Source organism: Melitaea cinxia, chromosome 13 (assembly GCF_905220565.1).
Source record: "Melitaea cinxia chromosome 13, ilMelCinx1.1, whole genome shotgun sequence".
In the NCBI taxonomy this organism is placed as follows: domain Eukaryota; kingdom Metazoa; phylum Arthropoda; class Insecta; order Lepidoptera; family Nymphalidae; genus Melitaea; species Melitaea cinxia.
In genome coordinates this window covers 16,833,608-16,856,051 of record NC_059406.1, presented here as the reverse complement: position 1 = coordinate 16,856,051, position 22,444 = coordinate 16,833,608, and positions in this window count along the sequence as shown.

Sequence of the window (22,444 nt, the reverse complement as noted above, 5' to 3'; positions counted from 1 at the left end):
GAAAGGGGAATTTAGAATTGTAATTTAACAAAATTATATTAATTAGTTTTCAGTCAGATAACTATCGTTCATATGACCACTGATACGGAATGTAGATTCTGCAAAAAATAATCGGCAAGAAACTTAGCAGTTACCCTTTTAAAAAGATAAATTATTATTAATTTGCTTATGAAACTAATTTGCACTTAAAGGCAAAACGTTTTAAACGTCTTTGCTTAAAATTACACACAATTACGAGATTTATTTTATAAATGTTGTTGGCGTCTTGCTCAGGAAAGTATTCCAAAATGGAAATTATAATGTTACATTTTATATAATCTTTTGATAAAACATTTGACTTAAGTCGCTTATAATTTGATTCACTCCGAGTTAATACAATATCAGAATTTAATATTTGTTTTAAAACATTTCAAAACTTTAAAGATTTTAGGCGAGTTGAAAACTAAGCTACTACCTAATTTTACACAACAACTATTGTATAAATATACTATTTAAATAATAAATGATCACCTAATATAGCCTATGAATCTGAAACCTACAACCAACCACCGAAGTTTTCCTAATCTCTTTCTTTAACCAACATTGTATAAAACGAACATAAAAACATATCCCGTAATAAAAATTTCAAGACACGATAGTGTCCTGTATCGAATCAAACTATAGATTAGAATTTCGAAAATAAATTTGAGTTTTTAAAATTAGAAATAAAATTTTATGCGCCAATAGATACATGAAAAAATCACGCGTTAATACAACAGAGCGATCGTTCGATTTGATTGGCTGACCTTTTTCACTTTGAACGGTTTAAGAGACACTACTGAACAGAACGATATAGTGATAATCCTTATCGTTTAATTATCTACTTAAATGCCTCAACATAAAGTTTATATTAAGTTAACTTGTTTATCCAATAGATTTAATCGGCTTACAATCGTGGTGATACAAGAAAAGTCAAGCACTCTTACATAAAGGTCAAAAGGTTAAACGTAGACATAGCGTAGACAATAAAGACTCGCAAAAGATTACTTTTAATTTTGATTTGTAATTTTAAATTTTATTACAGTTAAAATAAAGACTAAATTGTTGTATGTTTTGAAGAAAGATTGATTTAAAATTACACTACAATTGTAGATCAGTGATTGATACATTTCTTTACAATGGTTTTAGCGCGGAGCTTTTGTTAGATTAACTCCAGTGTCGAGGGTCCGTAAACATGATTCAAAAACACAAAGACCCAGACAATAAGAATCATTTTTGAAGTCTATAAAACGTTTGTCATAAGTGAGGATTACACGCGCAACCACTAGAGTAACAGATAACATAATTGTTTGAGAACTTCGATACAATTATTATCTGATGGTGTATTAGAAAAAAAAAAAAAAAAAAAAATCTAACGCAAAATTCTCATTACACGATGGAAATAGAATAGTAAATAGTATTGACTCGATTCGCCTAGCAAGTGAAAAACAGAGAAAAACAGGGTTTAGTCGCAGAAGAACAGCGACAAAATAATCAGTGAAACAATATTCTTATTATATAGAGAACTGAATAAAGGACAGTGATATAATTACAATATTACGAATTACATTAAATAATGTAATCCGTACAACACATAATTACGGCCGTTGTAAGGAATTTCCCAATGGTGAAACAAATTCTAACAGCGATATAAATCATGAGATTTCATCGCCAGATGCGTTTTATCCTACAGGGAACAATGCGCGGGATCGCACCTTTATAAGTCATTCTAGAAACACTTATTTGCGACCCATAAAAATTTTGCTATTCAACAATAGCCTTTATTACAACCCAATAAGTGTATTATCTAATTTGAATAAAGTCAAGGGTAACTTGGTAATTTATAAGGGCCGTACCCTTCAAAGGGAATTCGCTATCGTTGATTATCAAAGTTGTGCCTAAATAATAAATATAGGGTGCGTTGGGGGAAAGGAAAGTTTGTATGAAGTTAGACTAAACATTTTTAAAAACTTGGAAATCAATGATTCATGTGTTCTCGAGAAAGTGATGTAACGTAAAATTACGATGAGTGCTTCTTTTATGAATAAAACTTTTTTAATTTTACTGTGTTTATCATTGGAAACTGTTTTGGTTATGATTTTTAAATATTTGCTTTTATGCCAATGAAAAATGGATGAATATATTATGCATTAAAACCTTAAAATAGCTTACAATAGTTTAAACTTATAAACATTCTTTTGGAATTTCCATAAATCAATAAATAATAAAATTATCGTTTTGACTGTATCGCCCACAACACATTTATGTGTATGAGTTTCAATTGTTTTTTCATAAGGTATTTTGAAGTGGTATTTAGTTTTCCACTAACGTTATTAAGGTCAGACTAACCAATTTCAACATTTACCTACGGTCTATTTATTTATGTACAAAAAGTATTTATTTGTAGAGTTAGCATATTTCAAAAAAACTGTTAGGGTATATTAAGGTTCCAATAATCAAACTAATATATATACTACACACTATAATGATAACAGGACTGGTGCAGTCCTATGGGACAGTGAAGTTGCGGGTTTTGTTTTTCAAGTTTAGTGTTACATAATCTTATATACAAGTATTCTCGTGTCACAATGTTAGTCACAATACTCCTACGAAACGGCTGGACAGATTTTAATGAAATTTTGTGTGTATATTGGGTAGGTCTGAGAATCGGCCAACATTTATTTTTCAAATCCTTAAATAACAAGGGGGAGGGTATTAAGGGGGTTAGTAATATATGGCAAAACGACGTTTGCTGGGTCAGCTAGTATATTTATAATCTCCATAAAAAAATTCTTGTATTGAACCCATCTTCCAATCATAATCTTTAAATTTCTAAATGACACTAATTTTAAGCTTTAAAATGGAAGACAAAAAAAAATGCTATCTCCGTTTGCTTGTGCTTATTAAATAACAAACGACTGTAATTTAGATGACAATTTAACTACATACAACGATTAAGCCAAATTCAAATATCATTAATCCCCTTTGCAAGGAGAGGACTACCTTTGTGTAAATTAAGTAACACATATATACTCACTTAGTATAACTATGTACTTATATGTATAAATATTATAGGTTTTAAATTAAATTAAACTTTATTTATAGCAGATTTTAGAAAATCTATACACAAAATGACACATAACAAAATTACACAATGAATTATTGTTTTGAATTATAATAAATGTGGGACAAAATTTGCAGATCTGTCATCTTCTCAGTAAATATTCTGATTCTCAGCAAAAGTTGTAACTTTGCCGCCGTGCTGAGTCAGTCAGTTAGAGTGAGTGATTTAAGACATGGGAAATAGGTATCATACATATCATATATGTTTGAAGTCTTTTTATGTATGACAAAAATTTTATAACACGACTTTATTTGCATGGAGACTGGCATTGAGGATACTCACAGTCATTTACTTATTCATGAATCTTTTACAGCAGTTGATAGTTCACATATTTTCGGATCGAATAGCTTTAATGGTCAATAAATTACATATTATATTTTAAAATCACTCTTTAATAGATATTTAGATTTTTAGATACGATAGTTGAAAACGCACCAAACTTAGTGTCTTCTGTCTCAAACTTGAAAAATAATATTAGTGTAATAGATTTGACCAGTGATGACTCGAACACTACCATCCCTATGCCAAGTAAAAATAAATTAAAAAAATATATCAAAATTAATAAACTCATCAAAAAATGTCACAAATTCTTAAAAACAAAAAATATTTATAAAAAGTATAATAATATTTGTAAAGAGAAAATAGAAATTAAAACAAAAATGATATCATACTGTCAAGAAATTAATATATTAAAAAAAGACTATGAGGCGGATGTTAGCTCACTGCGGTCTGAGATTGGAAATTTAAAGCATAGTTTAGAAATATTAACATCTAAATACAGTACTGCTCAGAAAGAAATTGCTGAACACATATCTGCCATGGATGACCTGGTGAAACTTGGCAACAATAACCTCGAGCGTTTTGACTCTTTTATTAATTATCATAATTGCGAATGCCACCTTTCAGCCTCCGGTCCAACAGGGCAGATAGATACTAGCTTAACTAGTGAATCCCTTACTCGGCCTGCGGGGACTCACACCGACCCCAAATATTATAATGTACAACTACCTGTACATTCCATATCTATTCCTGAGGAAAAAAATAAAATAAAAATTTACAGTGATGAGTTAGGAAAAGGTATGGGAGTATTGTTGAGTGATTTTTGTGTGGGCCAGCGAGTAATCAATCATTGCATGCCCGGAGCCACTTATAATCAAATAGTAAATAGCATTTTGAGTGAGGCTCACTGTCCCAACACAACTATTATTTTATTAATTGGGAGAAGGGGTAATGTAAACAAACACCTAATGGAAAACATTTTAAATAGATTGAATCAGTTAAATATAAATAAAATTTTATTGTTTACACTACCTTATTTAGCTAAATTGCCACAGGAAAATAGGTTAAGATATGACATTAATAATCTAATGCACACAATAACTACTTGTAAGTATTTAAATGTAAATATTAAAAAAAGTAACAAAATTGATGTTATTGACATAAATAATTTATGGAACAATAATAATTATATGTTGACATATAGTAGGCTGAGCCTACCATTTTTCTTTAAACGACAGATAACATCTGTGCTATCATATTATATACAAACTGACATAGCCAATAATCTGGTTACTTTGATATCTGCTCATATTGAGCAAAACTGTAATATGACATTTTCTGACGTGGAATCCGTTCCAAATAATAATTTAAATTAATTATTAAGACAACAGAGGAAACCTCTAGCATATTAATAATCCATGACATTAAATCAGATAAATGTCATAATAATTTGGTAAGGAAAGCCCACAGTTGTAAAAATTTATATACTGTAAACCTGGTGCACCAAAATATACAGGGCATGCTAGGTAAAGATCTTGAACTGGAGTTATTTATGAATGGTGAAAATATCAATATTTTATGTTTAACAGAACACTGGCTCTCTATTTCCCAGTCCATATTTAACTTCAGCGGTCACCAGGTAGCTAGTGTGTTCAACAGAGAAAAAGCTATACGCGGTGGCTCTTTAATAATTGTAAGTAAACTTTTTAAATATAAAGAACGTAAAGACATTGTGAGCCTCTCTGTTGAGCAAACTATTGAATTAGCCTGCGTAGAGCTTGAGCACTTCATTGTTGTATGCGTATACAGACCTCCTAGTGGGTTATATGAGTACTTTGAGAAAGTATTGGAAGAAGTTTTGTTAAAATCAAATAATTCTAATAAGGCTATTGTTGTATGTGGGGATTTTAATATTGATTTATTAGATAATTCTAATATAAGTCTGAGATTTAAGTCTATGCTTCTATCATATAACCTACATAACTTATTTACTGAACCCACTAGAATCACTGCTACTAGTGCTACATGTATTGACAACATATTTACAAACTGTAAACCTTATTCTAAAGCTATTATTAATAAGTTAAGCTCAGACCATTGTGGCCAGTTAGCTTCCTTTTCTTATTCTTTAAATGTCAACAAAAATATTTTAAAAAAGACCTTTGTACCTATAAGTGCTACACGTATGGAGAAGTTTAGAGGTAGTATTGTGGCAAAACTTCCTTATTTATCATACATTAATGACCCTAACTACTTATATAACTCTTTATTTAAATTAGTAAAAACTGAATTTTCTACAATATTTACTTCAAAAACAGTCAATTCAGGGGGTCTCTTGACATTTGGTGAATGGGCAACTACTGGCATATATAAGAGCAGGCAAAGGCTTTATGAATTGTACAGTGAAAAAGCCTATAATCATAGTGTATCGTTTGCTTCTTTTATAAGTGCCTACTCAAAAATGTTTAGAAGAGTATGTTCCATGGCAAAATCCTTGTATATTAAAGACAAAATAAGAAATGCGCATAATAAAATTAAAATGACATGGAACATAATTGCTTGTGAAAGTGGAAGAGTCACAGATCGCAGCTTCGATTTTAAGTTAAATGTCAATGATAAATTTGTTACCTCAGACCGAGAAGTTGCATCTGAGTTTGAAAAATTTTTCACTGACATTCCGCTTTCAACAACGCAATCACTTAATTCGTCTCCAGGCATTGCCGAATTTTTGCTAAAGAAAAACGTTAAAGAATGTAATGTAATATTTACATTTAAACCTGTAAACCCCAAAGATATAATAATAGCCTTCAGAAGCCTGGACGTCAAGAAAACAGCTGATCTATGGGGTTTATCTGTAAAAGTCGTTAGTTCGATAATTGATGTTGTCGCACCTCATCTAGCTACTATATTTAATGGCTGTATAGAACATGGTGTGTTTCCTGATCTAATGAAACACAGTAAAGTAATTCCTATTTTTAAATCAGGCAGTACCCTAGATCCTAATAATTTCAGACCAATTTCAGTACTCCCAACATTTAGTAAAATTTTTGAAAAAATCATCCTCGGGCAAATGTTATCGCATTTTAATGCACACAATCTACTACATAAGAAACAGTTTGGTTTTACAAAAGGTCGCTCCACAACAGATGCTAGTGTTGAGCTAATTAGAAATATTTTTGAGGCATGGGAGAGGTCGCAGGATGCTCTTGGGATATTCTGTGACTTATCCAAGGCCTTTGATTGTGTGCACCATGAGACGTTGATCAGGAAACTGCATCATTATGGGATTAGAGATAGGGCACTCAGCCTCCTGAATTCCTATTTGAATAATAGAATACAGAGGGTTGATGTAAATGGTAAGAGATCTCCTGGGGCTCCTCTGGATATGGGGGTTCCACAGGGCTCTATCCTTGGCCCATTTCTCTTCCTTATTTACATAAATGATTTGCCATTTTTTGTACAGGACAAGCATGAGATAGTATTGTTCGCTGATGACACTTCACTTATTTTTAAGGTGAAACGTAATTTACTTATGTACGACGATGTAAACGATGCTCTCTCAAAGGTTGTCTACTGGTTTGATTCAAATAATTTATTATTAAATAACAAAAAAACAAAATTAATAAAATTCACGACACCTAATGTTAAACTTGTTGATAATGGTGTAGAATTGGGAGGAGAGATGTTAAAACCGGTGGAGTCCACTAAATTCCTAGGCATCACTATAGATTCGAAATTGCGGTGGGATCTTCATGTTGAGGGGATAGCGAATAGGCTCAGCTCTGCAGCGTTCGCGGTTAAAAAAATTAGACTTATTACTGACGTAGATACAGCTCGCGTAGTATATTTTAGTTATTTCCATAGCATTATGTCATATGGAATCTTATTATGGGGAAATGCAGCTACTGTCAATACTATTTTTGTCCTGCAGAAAAGAGCTATTCGTGCAATTTATAGTTTAGGCCCTAGAGTATCATTAAGAGATAAGTTTAAAGAAATAAAAATATTGACTGTTGCTTCTCAATATGTGTACGAAAATGTTATGTATGTTCATAAAAATATACACGAATTTCCCAGGAATTGCGACATGCATAGCATTAATACTAGGAACAAACATAAACTTGTAGTGCCTGTAACTCGCTTACGCCGAGTCAGTAATTCCTTTTATGGACAATGTATACGCTTATACAACAGGCTCCCAGAAAACGTTCAAAAAGCTTCTATTGCTAAATTTAAAAAAATTGTGAAAAAACGATTGTGTAGTAAAGGATATTATTCGATTAATGATTTTCTAGAAGACAGTACGCCTTGGGAATGATGTGATCGCTTCCAGGCTGTTTCAACTTATAAAATTATTGTTCAATTCGATTTGCTTTGGGAAAAAAAACATTACTGTAAAAAAAAATGATATTAGTCCCGCTGAGTTTCTTCCGCCAGTTCTTCTCAGGTCAGAGGCTTCTTCTTTCCGAACTGGTAGTAGACTCATGACGTTCAGTAAGAAATTGTAATAATTTTATGCTGAATAAAATATTTTGATTTTGATTTTTTTGATTTTTACAAAACATGATTTTTAGAGCAATATTTTGTACACTCAAAAATAAAAGCATCTTAACCAAAAGTACGTGCTATGTTAATTAAAAAATTAATAATAATATAATAATAAATAAATATCATACAACATACACACACGGTCGTCAGTTCCCATGTTAAGCAACTTAATGCTTGTGTTACAGGTAACAGCCGACTGTTATAACTATTCTTTTTAACCGACTTCCAAAAAAGGAGGAGGTTCTCAATTCGACTGTATTTTTTTTTTTTTTTTTTTTTATGTATGTTACATCAGAACTTTTGACCGGGTAGACCGATTTCGACAAATTTTGTTTTAATCGAAATGTGGTGTGTGCCGATTGGTCCCATTTAAATTTATTTGAGATCTAACAACTACTTTTCGAGTTATATCTAATAATGCGTTTTTACTTGACGCTTTTTTCATCGACCAACGTTGTATTATACCGCATAACTTTCTACTGAATGTACCGATTTTGATAATTCTTTTTTTGTTGGAAAGGGGATATCCCTAGTTTGGTACCGTGATAAGGAAACCAGGATCTGATGATGGGATCCCAGAGAAATCGAGGGAAACTCTCGAAAATCCGTAATAACTTTTTACTGGGTGTACCGATTTTGATAATCTTTAATTTAATCGAAAGCTGATGTTTACCATATGGTCACATATAAATTTTATCGAGATCTGATAACTACTTTTTGAGTAATCTTTGATAACGCGTAGTTGCTTGACTATATTTTCGTCGATCTACGTTGTATTACTTGTCGATGTAATTGAAGTCGGTTTTTTTTTCGTTTGCGAGCAAACACAATTATTTGATAAACGTACATAGAAATAATCTATAATCTATAATATATATAAACGCGAAAGGTCATTCATCACGAAATCTCCGAAACTATAACACCTACAAACTTGAAATTTGGCAAGTAGGCTCCTTATAGGACGTAGACATCCGCTAAGAACGGATTTTACGAAACTCAACCCCTAAGGGGGTAAAATGGGGGTTGGAAGTTTGTATGAGAGTCCCATGTTTTTGACGTAAGAGACTTGAAATTTAAAATGTAAGCTCTATAGATAGATGGTGAAAAGGTGTCCAAATAATGTATCTTTAGAAATCAACCCCTTTTTGGGTTAAAACGGGGGATAGTAGGTCGGCTCACTAATCACGAAATCTCCGAAACTATAACAGTTACAAACTTGAAATTTGGCAGAAAGGCTCCTTATAGGGCGTAGACATCCGCTAAGAACGGATGTTACGAAATTCGACCCCTAAGGGGATAAAACGGGGGTTGGAAGTTTGTATGAAAGTCCTATGTTTTTGAAGTAAGAGACTTGAAATTTAAAATGTATGCTCTATAGATGGTGAGAAGGTATCTAAATTATGTGCCTTTAGAAATCAACCCCTTCTTGTGGTTAAAACGGGGGATGGTAGGTTGACTCGCTCATCACGAAATCTTCGAAACTATAATACCTACAAACTTTAAATTTGGCAGGTACGTTTCTTATAGGGCGTATACATTTGCTAAGAACGAATTTTATGAAACTCTACCCCTAAGGGGATAAAACGGGGGTTGGAAGTTTGTATGAAAGTCCTATGTTTTTGGAGGAAGAGACTTGAAATTTAAAATGTATGCTCTATAGATAGTGAGAAGGTGTTCAAATAATGTATCTTTAGAAATCACCTCCCTTTTGGGGTTAAAACGGGGGATGGTAGGTTGACTTACTCATCACGAAATCTCCGAAACTATAACAGCTACAAATTTGAAAATTGGCAAGTAGGTTCCTTATAGGACATATACATTTGCTAAGAACGAATTTTATGAAACTCTACCCCTAAGGGGATAAAACGGGGGTTGGAAATTTGTATGAAAGTCCTATGTTTTTGGAGGAAGAGACTTGAAATTTAAAATGTATACTCTATAGATAGTGAGAAGGTGTTCAAATAATGTATCTTTAGAAATCAACTCCCTTTTGGGGTTAAAACGGGGTATGGTAGGTTGACTCACTCATCACGAAATCTCTGAAACTATAACAGCTACAAACTTGAAATTTTGCAGATAGGTTCCTTATAGGGCGTAAACATTCGCTGAAAACGGATTTTACGAAACTCGATCCATAAGGGGATAAAACGGGGGTTGGAAGTTTATATGAAAGTCATATGTTATTAAGGTAAGAGACTTGAAATTTAAAATGTATGCTCTATAGATGGCGAGGAAGTGTCCAAATAATACATCGTAATCTATATATATAAAAGAGAAAGGTCACTGATTGACATTACGAGAACTCAAAAACCGCTGGATGGTCCATCCATACAAGATGGACAAAGATGAAATTTGGCAGGGAGGTAGATTGTAGTTAGTAGACGTCCGCTAAGAACGGATTTTGCGATATTCCATCGCTAAGGGGGTTTAATTGGGGTTGATAGTTTGTATGAAACATATACAGTAGCAACAAGTTCGCCTGATAGGTTATTCATACTGCAGCCTGAAAATAAAAGTAAAATGTGGTGTATAGAGAGGTTTTATAAAAATAACTATTAAATTATACTAAATTGTGCCATTGAAAAAGTTACTCAGAGTGATAAGCATTTCAAGTGACTGAAGTAAAAAATAATTTGCGTTAATCATCTTAATAGTAATGCATATCTTCATAAACACGCGGACGTAGTCGCGGGCAACATTCAGTGTATTATAAAACAAAGTTCCCAAAAGCGTATGTGACCGATTCCCTCAAAATCTACTTAACGGATTTTCATGCGGTTTCACAAATGGAGAGAGGGCTTCAAGAGGAAGGTTTACGGAACGGCAAAGCCGATTTTGATGAGAGTTTCACTGGAAGTTTGCCGGGAAAACTTTGTGACAAACTGATTTCAACGCGGGCGAAGCCGCGGGCACAGCTAGTACATATATAAATATATAAATACAAATATTATATTATACCCAGACTCAGGCGGGAATCGAACCCGCAACCCGCAGAACAGAAAGCAGAAAGCACTATAAACTGCACCAACGGGCTAGTCAAATTATAAATCATATTTTATTTGTAATTTATTTAATATGTTGTTAGCATTCATTTATTTCCCACTTTAAAAAATGATGATATAAAATCATTACAGCTATTTATAATATCAAACGAAAGAGGGATCAAAACTCTTCCAACCATGCATGAGTCCTAGTTGATAAACACAATGGATATAAATCAGTCGAGTCCCTATTCTGAGACACAGATCGAGGAAAAGCGGCGAAAAAAACAAACCTTTGTGTACTCCTGGGAATTCAGTTGTCACCACTTGTTTTTGTCATTTAAGGAACTCCCGATGCGCAGTACATTCCTCTCCATTAAACATTGGACAAGGTGTGAGGACGAAGGGAGATGGAGGTAGGCGATGTACGTGTTAGAAAAAGGGACGGGTAGCTTGGATATTTATCGCAGGTCAAATGTTCGCCAGACAATATTGTCTTATTTGAGTCCCAACGGCCGTCTCGATAGCTTTATGTGTTAGTTCATTGAAACTCCCAACTTTGTGGATTACAATGCAAATTCTGAGTTGCTCGTGTCGTTGTTTTTGCTAAATCAAGTGGACGTTAGATTTCATTGGGATAGTTTTTGTACATTTATTAGCAGATAAAACGAACGGAGTGAGGGTATCATTTTATTTTCGATAGAAATACTTTGATTGAGATTGGAATAATAAATGTCGAATTACCTAAATGGGCACTTGGGACTCTGTCGTCATTTCGAAATTCTCGAACTTTCGTTACGATCTTCAAAATAATATTCCCATTTTATTTATTAGCTGAGCGTATAACGCCTTCAGTTTCTCATGAAAATATCTTTATGTAACATTCGACCTTTGGATTTGTGAAGATATCGCCTAACCGCTGTTTGCCTTTCTTAAAATACTTGGAAGGTAGTTTTACATTCATTTCCATATAATAAACGTATCACGAAGCTTGTCTGTTCGTAAATCAATATAATAAAAGTACTTGTCGTATATTATTAGATTTTATTGATACTAAACTGGAAATCAATGTGAATTTCCCATTGTTGGACAAAAACCTCCCAGGAGAATAAGAAAAGCGATAAATAGAAGAAGAGAGAAGATTCAGAACTTAATCTATCACTGTTCCCTAGGTGGATATTTCAAGTTTGACAGTATTTATGAGAATTTATATTATTACTTTGAAACTATACAAATATTTTCACAAGTTACCATCGCATAAAACTATCCAACACTATATATTCCAGAGTCCCTACTCATTTGTAAGGGCAGTAAAAGATCCAGATAATATATGTGTGCTTGCAAACAACATGGATTAATAGTTTACAATACTTTCATTCAATATTAAGTTAACATTATTGTTTTCTGTCTCACTTTATTTATATTTTATATAATATTTAATTAGCCAGATATATTCTTTAAATTTTAATTGCATTTTGTGTATAGTTGTTATAGAGATGCAAAATTATCTATTTTCTTTTGTAATTTATCCTTATAACAAATGTTATGATTTGTATCGTGTAACCGTGCCAAAGATTAAATAAATAAATAAAATAAATACATGTGTGTAAATACAATACGATGTAAAATAAAGGTGTTATGCACTAGGGAAGTAATTAATTGATATATAGAAATAAGGTTTAAGGTTCACCGAAGCAACGAGTATAGTTTATAGAAAATATGTTTCAGAATCCCATTGAAAGTTCGTGTAAGTTATGAATATGTTAGCTATCTCGACCTTGGTTCGTCTCCGAGAGCGCTCGTATCGCTCTCGAGTACACATTGTAAGCTCGTGTTCAGATGAATGTCAAATCTCTCGATCTCGAAAGATTCGAGTAATTAACGCTTGAATGGAGCTTGTCTAGTTTATTAAAGCTTTGGCGATTTCATGTTTTGTGTGCACTTAAGGTTCTGCTGTAGTAGTGAGTTGCATGAGCGTCGGTCTTGGCTTCAATTCCCATTTTCATTTGATATTTATATTTGTCTCTTATTTATGTATTTACATTTGTTGAACTCACTATCGCTTCAGCCTGTAATATCCCACTACTGGGCATAGGCCTCTTTCCCCATTTAGGAGAAGGATCAGAGCTTAATCCACCACGCTGCTCCAATGCGGGTTGACGGATATATTCCCTACTATGAGTAACGATATCTATCAGGCGTACATGATAACAACCGGGACCGACGGCCTAACGTGCTCTCCGAGGCACGGTGGGGAAACCCACAAGGACTTCACTGAGCTCACTATTCCTCAGAGAAACTAATAGCGTTAAAACTGATAGTGTTCGTACAGTGACTTGGACACGTCATAGCGATTGTTTTTCGCGAATAGGAAATTTTCCACGAACCCGCAGTGAAGAGTCGTGGGTTAACCTTCGAACCTACTATAATACTAGTATATATAGTATAAGAAAATAATAATAATAATAAAAAAAACAGAAATTGTACCATACATTAGAATAAGAACCGGTCGGTGGACTCACGTCTCTGTTGGAGACATTAAAAACATAGTGTAACCTGAACAGCGATGTTGCTGAGTAAGGCCTACCTTGAAATAAAAAATAAAAACAAAAATTGCATGTTTTTAGAATAAAAGGACATGGGTTCATAAGCCCGTGGATGTATATCACTTGTAAAAAAAAAAAAACCTTCGATCCTATTCCAATATCAAAAAAGAGACCATTGGCCAGCAGTTGGAAACTATGTTGTTCGAATTTCGTTTCATCTGAATCATTTATGTAGTCAATATTAAACAACAACCAATATAAAAAACTTAACATAAAATTTGTTAGCACATAGTTTATATATCACAAATCCCTCTAAAGCAGTAAAGTACAAAGTGAGTTTGAAGGTCGAGCGACAATATAAACTAGTTAATTTAACAAAAATCAATATCCGATATAGGGGACAGAACTTTGTATGGGCACTTTGTGTACTTGGGCTTACGGATGAGCTGATGAATCGATTTCAATTATTTCGATATCAAAACAGCTTAGGGATTATCAACTTTACAAAAAATCTTTAAAATTAATAAAAATTTAATTTTTTCAAAGCTAACGAGAACATTCGAGAAGTATGATGAGCCTGAATGTACTTAACTAGCCCGTTGGCGCTGTTTGTAGTGGCCCTGCTTTCTGTTCAGCGGGTTGCGGGTTCGATTCCCGCCTGAGTCTGGGTGTAATATAATATTTCCGTTTATATATTTATATATGTTTTATTTCTATTTATGTTTATAAAAAAAATAGTTATAACAGTCGGCTGTTACATACACAAGCATTAAATTGCTTACCTTAGGAACAGACGACCGTGTGTGTATGTTATATGATATTATTATAAGAGTAGGGACATTGTGGAGTTAGTTTGAATACCAAATTGTGTTTGGCGGGAACACACATTACTTTTTAGCTGTTTGTAGGTCCTAAAAGAACTAGCATTCGATTAAAACTGAACTGTGAAGTCTCCTCAAATTTCTCTTAAAATACGTTTAGCGCGCTAATTTTCTTACAGAAATAGATAGATAACTTACCTTTCTAAGACAGGAGTTTGAATAAAGTCATAACATTAATTCAAATATTCCTTATTATAACAATGTATAGTGACACTTTCATGTGGTACACATTGTCGCAATTTACAATAATTGAACACGGATTTATCAAGCCGCTTAGTAAATGTCTAAAGCGCTTCAACAAAACATGGTCGTTGTACATTGGAAAATGTTTATAATTCAGCGGCTAAATCGTAATTTGCTGAACAATCCGAATGAATCCTGATCGTGACAATTTGCTGTCGTCCCGCGGCGTCACAATAACGCTCTAAATTGTAATGGTTTTCAGATTCAACGGTCACACAATCTGGGACATTGGTTTATAGACACATCTATATCTATACAACTAAATAAAATTGGGGTGTCTATTTTTAATATTAAAATAACCGCTTTTTACTTAATGCATATGGATGTATACACGTTACATATACCAAAATAACATTAATTACAATTTTTGGCTGTCTATTTTTCTGTCTGTTTGTTCCGGCTAACCTCTGAAACGGCTATACGGATTTTGACGGGACTTTAACTGGCAGATAGCTGATGTAATAAGGAGTAACTAAGGCTACTTTTATTTTAAAAAATTTATTTGTTTTATAACTCTGCGGACTGAACAATAACTTTTTTGTTAAATTCCACGCGGACGAAGGCGCGGGCATAGCTAGTATCAAATAAATATGAAGTTTGAGTTGACCTAATTCTAACTAAGAGTTATGTACGACAAATATTGATAATGTTGTGGTTAGTGTTTGTTTAAGAGACATACTTAAGTTAAAAATATTTTCTCCCTTATACTCTTTCTTATTTATATTTCTGAAAGCATATAGCAGAGATTTTTTTTATTCATTAGATTGATGTTATCAGAGATTAAAAATATCAAAGATAATTAAATTTTTATCAAATTTATTAAAAAGGTTCAATAAAAATGTTCTGATTTGTCTACCAACTTATTTCTGCTACATAAATCGTCGACTTAAATGGTCTAGTAAATTTAAAACAAATTGGATATGACAGATCAATATAGCACGATTGGTCCTATAAGGCATTTGTTTTTATTTGGATCAACGGAGCCCTAACAACATAAACAGAAAAGTAGAAATATAATTTTATGGTATATAGTTTTTAGTTTCGAATTCAATTGATCCATCATCATCATCACTTCAGCCTATCGCAGTCCACTGTTGGACATAGACCTCCACAAGTTCGCGCTAAAAATGGCGTGAACTCATGTGTTTTGCCTATAGTCACCACGCTGGGTAGGCGGGTTGGTGACCGCAGGGCTGGCTTTGTCGCACCGAAGACACTCCTGCCCGTCTTCGGCCTGTGTCAAAGCTGGTTGGATGGTTATCTCGCCATCGGTCGGCTTTTTATGTTCCAAGCTGGTAGTGGAACTGTGTTATCCCTTAGTCGCCTCTTACAACACCCACGGAAAGAGAGAGGGTGGCTATATTCTTTACTGCCGTAACCACACAGCGAGAAATGCAATTGATATATTTAGTTTATATGTTCTACATTTCAATTGTTCATTACACTTATGGTCGTAGTTCGTATGATGGAGGGGTTTTGAAGCATTATAGTCACATATTATAGAGACTAAAGATAGGTAATTATTATCATGGGCGCTAGTATTTAGCAAACATTTATAATAAATAGCTCGAGGGAATGGGGAGATAAAAATAGTTGAAAAAAGTCATAATAAGTATTGAAACAAATCTGCAACACGCTAAAAAAACTTTTTTAAAATCGCTCAAAGTTATTATTTTCTTACGAGTATTTATTTCAATTCCATCAATACTCTAATTGAAAGGTATAGCAATAGTAACAAAGGCATTATTTTCGTATTAAATCCTTCTTTACGTAATTCCGATCGCTCATGAATTCTCTCTAACGATTTTCGTAATGGATTCAATCGTACAATTTAAATCTTTATCTTACACTGAGTTTCAATAGAGATTTTGAATGCTTCGATGGATCGTGAAGGAATTCTCGGCAACCTAAAATCGTAGATTCAATTATTAAGAAACATCTTATTTTACTGAATTCAACAAATTTTTGGGATATTCATTATTCCGTTGCTTGACAAGGACTTTTTATTTGTATAGAAGTAACGTTGAATTACAATCCACTGTTCTATTCTTGATTGGCCGTTGCTTTATGTTCACAAGGTTATAAAATAATAGGTGGCTTTTTTAACCGACTTCAAAAAAAAGGAGGAGGTTACTCAATTCGACCGTATATATATATATTTTTTTTTATGTATGTTCGGGGATAACTTCTTCGTTTATGAACCGATTTTGATAATTCTTTTTTTGTTGGAAAGGAGATATCCATAGTTTGGTACCATGATAAGGAAACCAGGATGTGATGATGGGATCCCAGAGAAATCGAGGGAAACTTTCAAAAATTGTAAGGGTGACTAGTAAATTTAATCATGTTTTCATTAAGTACTATAAAGCACTACTATTTAATAAAGGTCTGGAGTCGATCTGATGATGGAGAAGAAAGATAGTAGAGGGAACTCCTCAACAATTTATAGCAATTACCTGGTTTTTGAACTTAATTCGTTTCTATTGATGAGAACTTTGCACCTGTATGAGTTATAAGTGCCTTTACAGTCTGATGATGGAGACAAAAGATAGTCGAGGGAACTCTTTAACGATTTATAGCAATTACCTGCTGTTTGAACTTAATTCGTTTCTATTGATGAGAACTTTGCATATGTATGAGTTATAAGTGCCATTTCAGTCTGATGATGGAGACGAAAGATAGTCGAGGGAACTCTTCAACGACTTATAGCAATTACCTGCTGTTTGAACTTAATTCGTTTCTATTGATGAGAGCTTTGCACCTATATGAGTTACAAGTGCCATTACAGTCTGATGATGGAGACGAAAGATAGTCGAGGGAACTTTTCAACGATTTATAGCAATTACCTGCTGTGTGATTATCTGTGTCGCAGGACCAAGTTTGATGATGGAGCCCATAAACACTCGAGGGAATTTCTCAACAATTTACAGCAGTTACCTTTTGCTGTTTGACGACCGCTTTGATATAATGGTGCATGTGCTGTGTCGGCGGCGCCTAAACACCGACGGTCGCGGGTTCTATTCCCGCTCGGAGTGGATATTTATGTTTATACAAATATTTATTTTCAGTCTAGTTGTTAATCCTTGTGATTCTCCCAACCTAGCCTCAGAGAACACGCTAGGCTGTCAGTCCTGGTTGTTATTACGTACACCTGATAGCGAACTTTACTCATAGTATGTCGACGCGTTAGCGCAGCGGTCACAGCACCGGCTGTTGCGCTGGCGTTAGTGGGTTCAATCTCCGCGCACGACAGATATTTGTATTGGCCATATAGATGTTTGTCATTGTCTGGGTGTTTGTGCTTGTGTATTATGTATGTTTCCGGTCCCCCAACACAAGAGAAAAAGCATCCTTGTTAGGTCTATCCATCACTAAAAATTGTAAAATAAAATAATTTTTAACAAAAAAAAAACCGACTTCAAACAGGAAACTAAAAAGTGAAAAATAAATTTACTTAGTACAAAGTAATTCGTATTTTGATTTAGTTAATCAGAAATGATTAAATAAATATTTTATAATTTTGAAGTTGGTGCCAAGTAAATACTACAACAACCTGAATACTGAATGACTGTTTCAATAACAAATACAAATAACACACACACAACAAACAAGTACAAAAAATATTATTAGATATGTCAAAACAATAACAGAATGATAACAGTATTCAAAGTAATAGTCAATGAAACAAATTATGAAAGAAAACTGAATACAACTTACGAGTAGATACTGGAGTAGTTATTGTTTTACTTGGCACCGACTTCAAAATTATAAAATATTTATTTAATCATTTCTGATTAACTAAATCAAAATACGAATTACTTTGTACTAAGTAAATTTATTTTTCACTTTTTAGTTTCCTGTTTGAAGTCGGTTTTTTTTTGTTAAAAATTATTTTATTGTTTCTATATTAAGCGATATGATTTCAGGCTTATTACCAACAATCTGGGCCCACGACTGCAGATAAAAAAGTGTCGTCCGAAAAAATAGTGTAAGTTTTGGACGTTTTGGAGTTATATAAAATTAAAAACGCTTCAGGCCTCTCGTAGTATGTTATGTATGTGTAGACATAGTAAAGAATATAGCCGCCCCCTCTCTTCCCGTGGGTGTCGTAAGAGGCGACTAAGGGATAACACAGTTCCACTACCACGTTGGAACTTACAAAGCCGACCGATGACGGGATAACCATCCAACTGCTGACTTTGAAACAGAAGCTGGCTTGAAGACAGGCAGCAGCGTCTTTGGTGCGACAAAGCCAGCTCTGCGGTCACCAACCCGCCTGCCCAGCGTGGTGACTATGGGCAAAACACACGAGCTCACACCATTTTTGACGTGAACTTGTGGAGGCCTCTGTCCAGCAGTGGACTGCAATAGGCTGAAATGATGATGTTGATGTATGTCCTTTGTCTCTCTCCAGTGGTTTATTCTCCAGAGATTTACACACACAATACAAGTACAATCACCCAGACCACTACAAAAATAATGTAATATTATTTATTAAGGCCAAGCTAACAAAAATAACTTTTATTTCCAGTCTTCCAGTTCAAAGCTCAAAATTACTGAATGCCAACGCCATTGCGGCAACGCGTCGTCACCATAAAAATAGAAAGGTCTTTTATCTACAAAAATGTCATAAAAAGTAAATATTAATTGGTAAATATTATGTTTATTTTAAATACAAATAAAAATGTAATTTACATTTGACTTACATTTACTAAAACTATTGTATCACATATACAAAGAAATGTCGTTCCTTAAGGAAAAGTATTAAAATTTACTTTATATAAGTAAATTGCAGTTTTAAGTCTGATTATTTTTTGTTTATTTATTGATTAAATCATTTAGAATTTAAAATAAAATCACGCATGTAACAAGAGCTAATACCATTTCAAAATATAATCTAACTTTACCTCTAAACTCTTGTCCCTAATTGGAGAAAATGCCGTCAAAAGGGATTGCCTTTGATTCTACCTTTGAAACTCCAGAATTCCGTCCCAGTCTGTCCAGATGATCTCGCAGGATGTAAACACAAATTGCGTTTACATAACAAGTTCGGTACAGACGCGAAGAGCATTGTGGCGGATGCTGTCATCTTGCGGTGGTAAGGATAATTCGGTGCGGCGTCGAATGGAATATCATGTTCAATTGGGTATGTTGCTTTCGCATTATTAACAGATTGATAACTCAGAATCAAAATCAAAAACTACATTTTATTCAATCATTTTACAAATTAAATTTTACTCGTTAATAGTGAAGTTACCAACAATTTGGAATTTAAATTCCGTAGAGAAGAATCAGCAAGTTAATTGCGGGGGTAGAAGAAAAAGATCTATATATTCATGAAAATAAAACACGTTGGTACACAGTTTGCTCTCGGCTAGTATGATGTACAAGTCAGTCCTGCTTTTCATGGTTAAAACGAACTAATACACTCTTAGCGATAAGACCGCCTTTGTACATCTTCTTTGGTATATATCACTTTTTTTTATGGTGTAACAATAAAGATTATTTATTATTATTACGACTATAATTGTAATACAAGCGTACAGAGGTTTATTAAGCTTCTATGAGTTTAGGTTTAAGGATCATTTTTTTTTCTCAAAATCTGTAGTCATTTTATAGACTTTTTATTGAAATGTTTTTTATAAGACAGTCGTAACAGACTGTAACTGTCCCACTGCAGAGATACGGTCGTTCACCTATGAAACACAAGAATATCCGGGGCCTTATTTCGTCACACTACTTCATTGAGTATTTGCGGATATGTCTCAAAGTTTCTTCCGAAACATACATTTCTTTGAGAAATTTTGCTTGTCGAAGTTTCATTTTAAATAGAAATTCTAAATTCGAGTTAGCGATTTTAGATATATTCCGTGGATTGAAAACCAGAAATATATAAACCTGAATTATTATTTTTTAAATTATGTATTATTTTGACACCAGTTCTAGTATTTATTAGTATTAACCTTTAAGTATGGACGTCATTTTTTCTTAACACTACTGTGGACGTATAGTCTCACAGGCTCCTATATGCACACACATTTTTTTTTTTGGGGTATTTGATACAAGATCGCTTTAAAACTAATTACATATTAAAGTTATGTAGTTTAGCAATTAAATAACGTGCTTATATAATCAAATTTAATTTAAAAAATTATAGAAATATTAAAAATCCAAAATTATGGCTCTTTTCAGTCGAAATCTACTTAAGTTACATTTTTAGGTAATAAAAGCAGCCAAACTTATTCCTATAACAAAATAAGTCTTTTTTCTCAAAATATAATGTATAACAAACCAAAAATACAAAAGAACTACTTCATATAACAAATATAAAAAATTTTGACAACAGTCAAATAAGGTAAATTTATTGGCAGTCAGTATACAGAGGTCTAGAACATTGGAGACACACAGATACAAACATGAGTAATCATCCTGTGTTTTATCGCGGAACAGATTTTACACGCTCTTCTGGTTCCTTGACTGGTTTCTTGATCCTGGACATCTTCTGTGACCATATACTTACCTAAAACTAGTGTCATGGTCAACCTCAGCTCTCCTGGCAGTAATGTATTTATAAAACGTCTTTGCACATAAGGCACCACAAGCACAAGTGCTAATTTTTTAAATCTCTCTCCGCAGCTTTTCTTTGGTGCATCTTATATAAAATGTACGCATTCATGGTACTCAAGTCTAGGACATGATATAGCAACACCATAGGCTATCTCTATCACTACAAGATTCTTCGCCTATGTCTTGGTCCTGGTCCTGGTCATCATCACTGTCGCTTTCATGATTTTGTATCAGTTTGGACTCCAACATAAAAAAAATCTTCAGTACTCTCTTCATTGCCAGACTGATCCGAAGATAATAACAACTCACTCACTTCACCACAAAGGTGGATTTTTTGCACCAAAAGTTTTTCTCACAGGGCCCTGAATAGAATGGTAGTTTAGCTCTTAGATGGTCGTTTTGATTTAAAACTATTGGCTTTATTGTTTTTTGACATTTTGTACTTCAAAATCTGATAAAAACGTAATCGCTCTTATAAAATATATCATAGGGCAAAAATGGACGTGTAGCCTGACAGGCTCCGGTCAATATTTTGATGGTCATTACTTAGGTGATATTCATTGGAAGACGCAAATTCCTCTCTCGTTGGTAGTTTTACAACTAAAACAAAAGCTACTGAGCCGCTCAACCGCGGGGAGTTAGGCCAATTAGGTGAAACTAAGAGAATGAAAACATCGAGTAGCCTGTGAGAATCCACGTCCATACTTGAAGGTTAAAAATGACCTTCATGTACTGCATTTGTACAAAAATTAGTTATTAGTCTAGATTAATGCTCTATAAACCTAGATTAATCCTTACTGTGTCTTTGAACTGCAATCCAAGTCCTGTAGGAAAACGAGCCTTAGAATATTTACAGGGTAAGTCATGTAATAGTAGTTAAAATCATTCAGCATCATCAAATTTTAATATTTTTAATTTAAGCTGTGTGGTTACGGCAATAAAGAATATGGCCACCCCCTCTCTTCCTGTAGGTGTCGCAAGAGGTGATTAAGAGATAACAAAGTTCCACTACCACCTTGGAACTTAAAAAGCCGACCGATGGCGGGATTAACATCCAACTGCTGGCTTTGAAATACACAGGCCGAAGAAGGGCAGCAACGTCTTCGAGTCGACAAAGCCGGCCCTGCGGTCACCAACCCTCCTGCCCAGCTGCCCAGGTGACTATGTGCAAAACATATGAGTTCGCGCCATCATGTCTGGCGCAATCTTAGGGAGGCCTATGTTCAGCAGTGGACTGTGACAGGCTGAAGTGCGAGT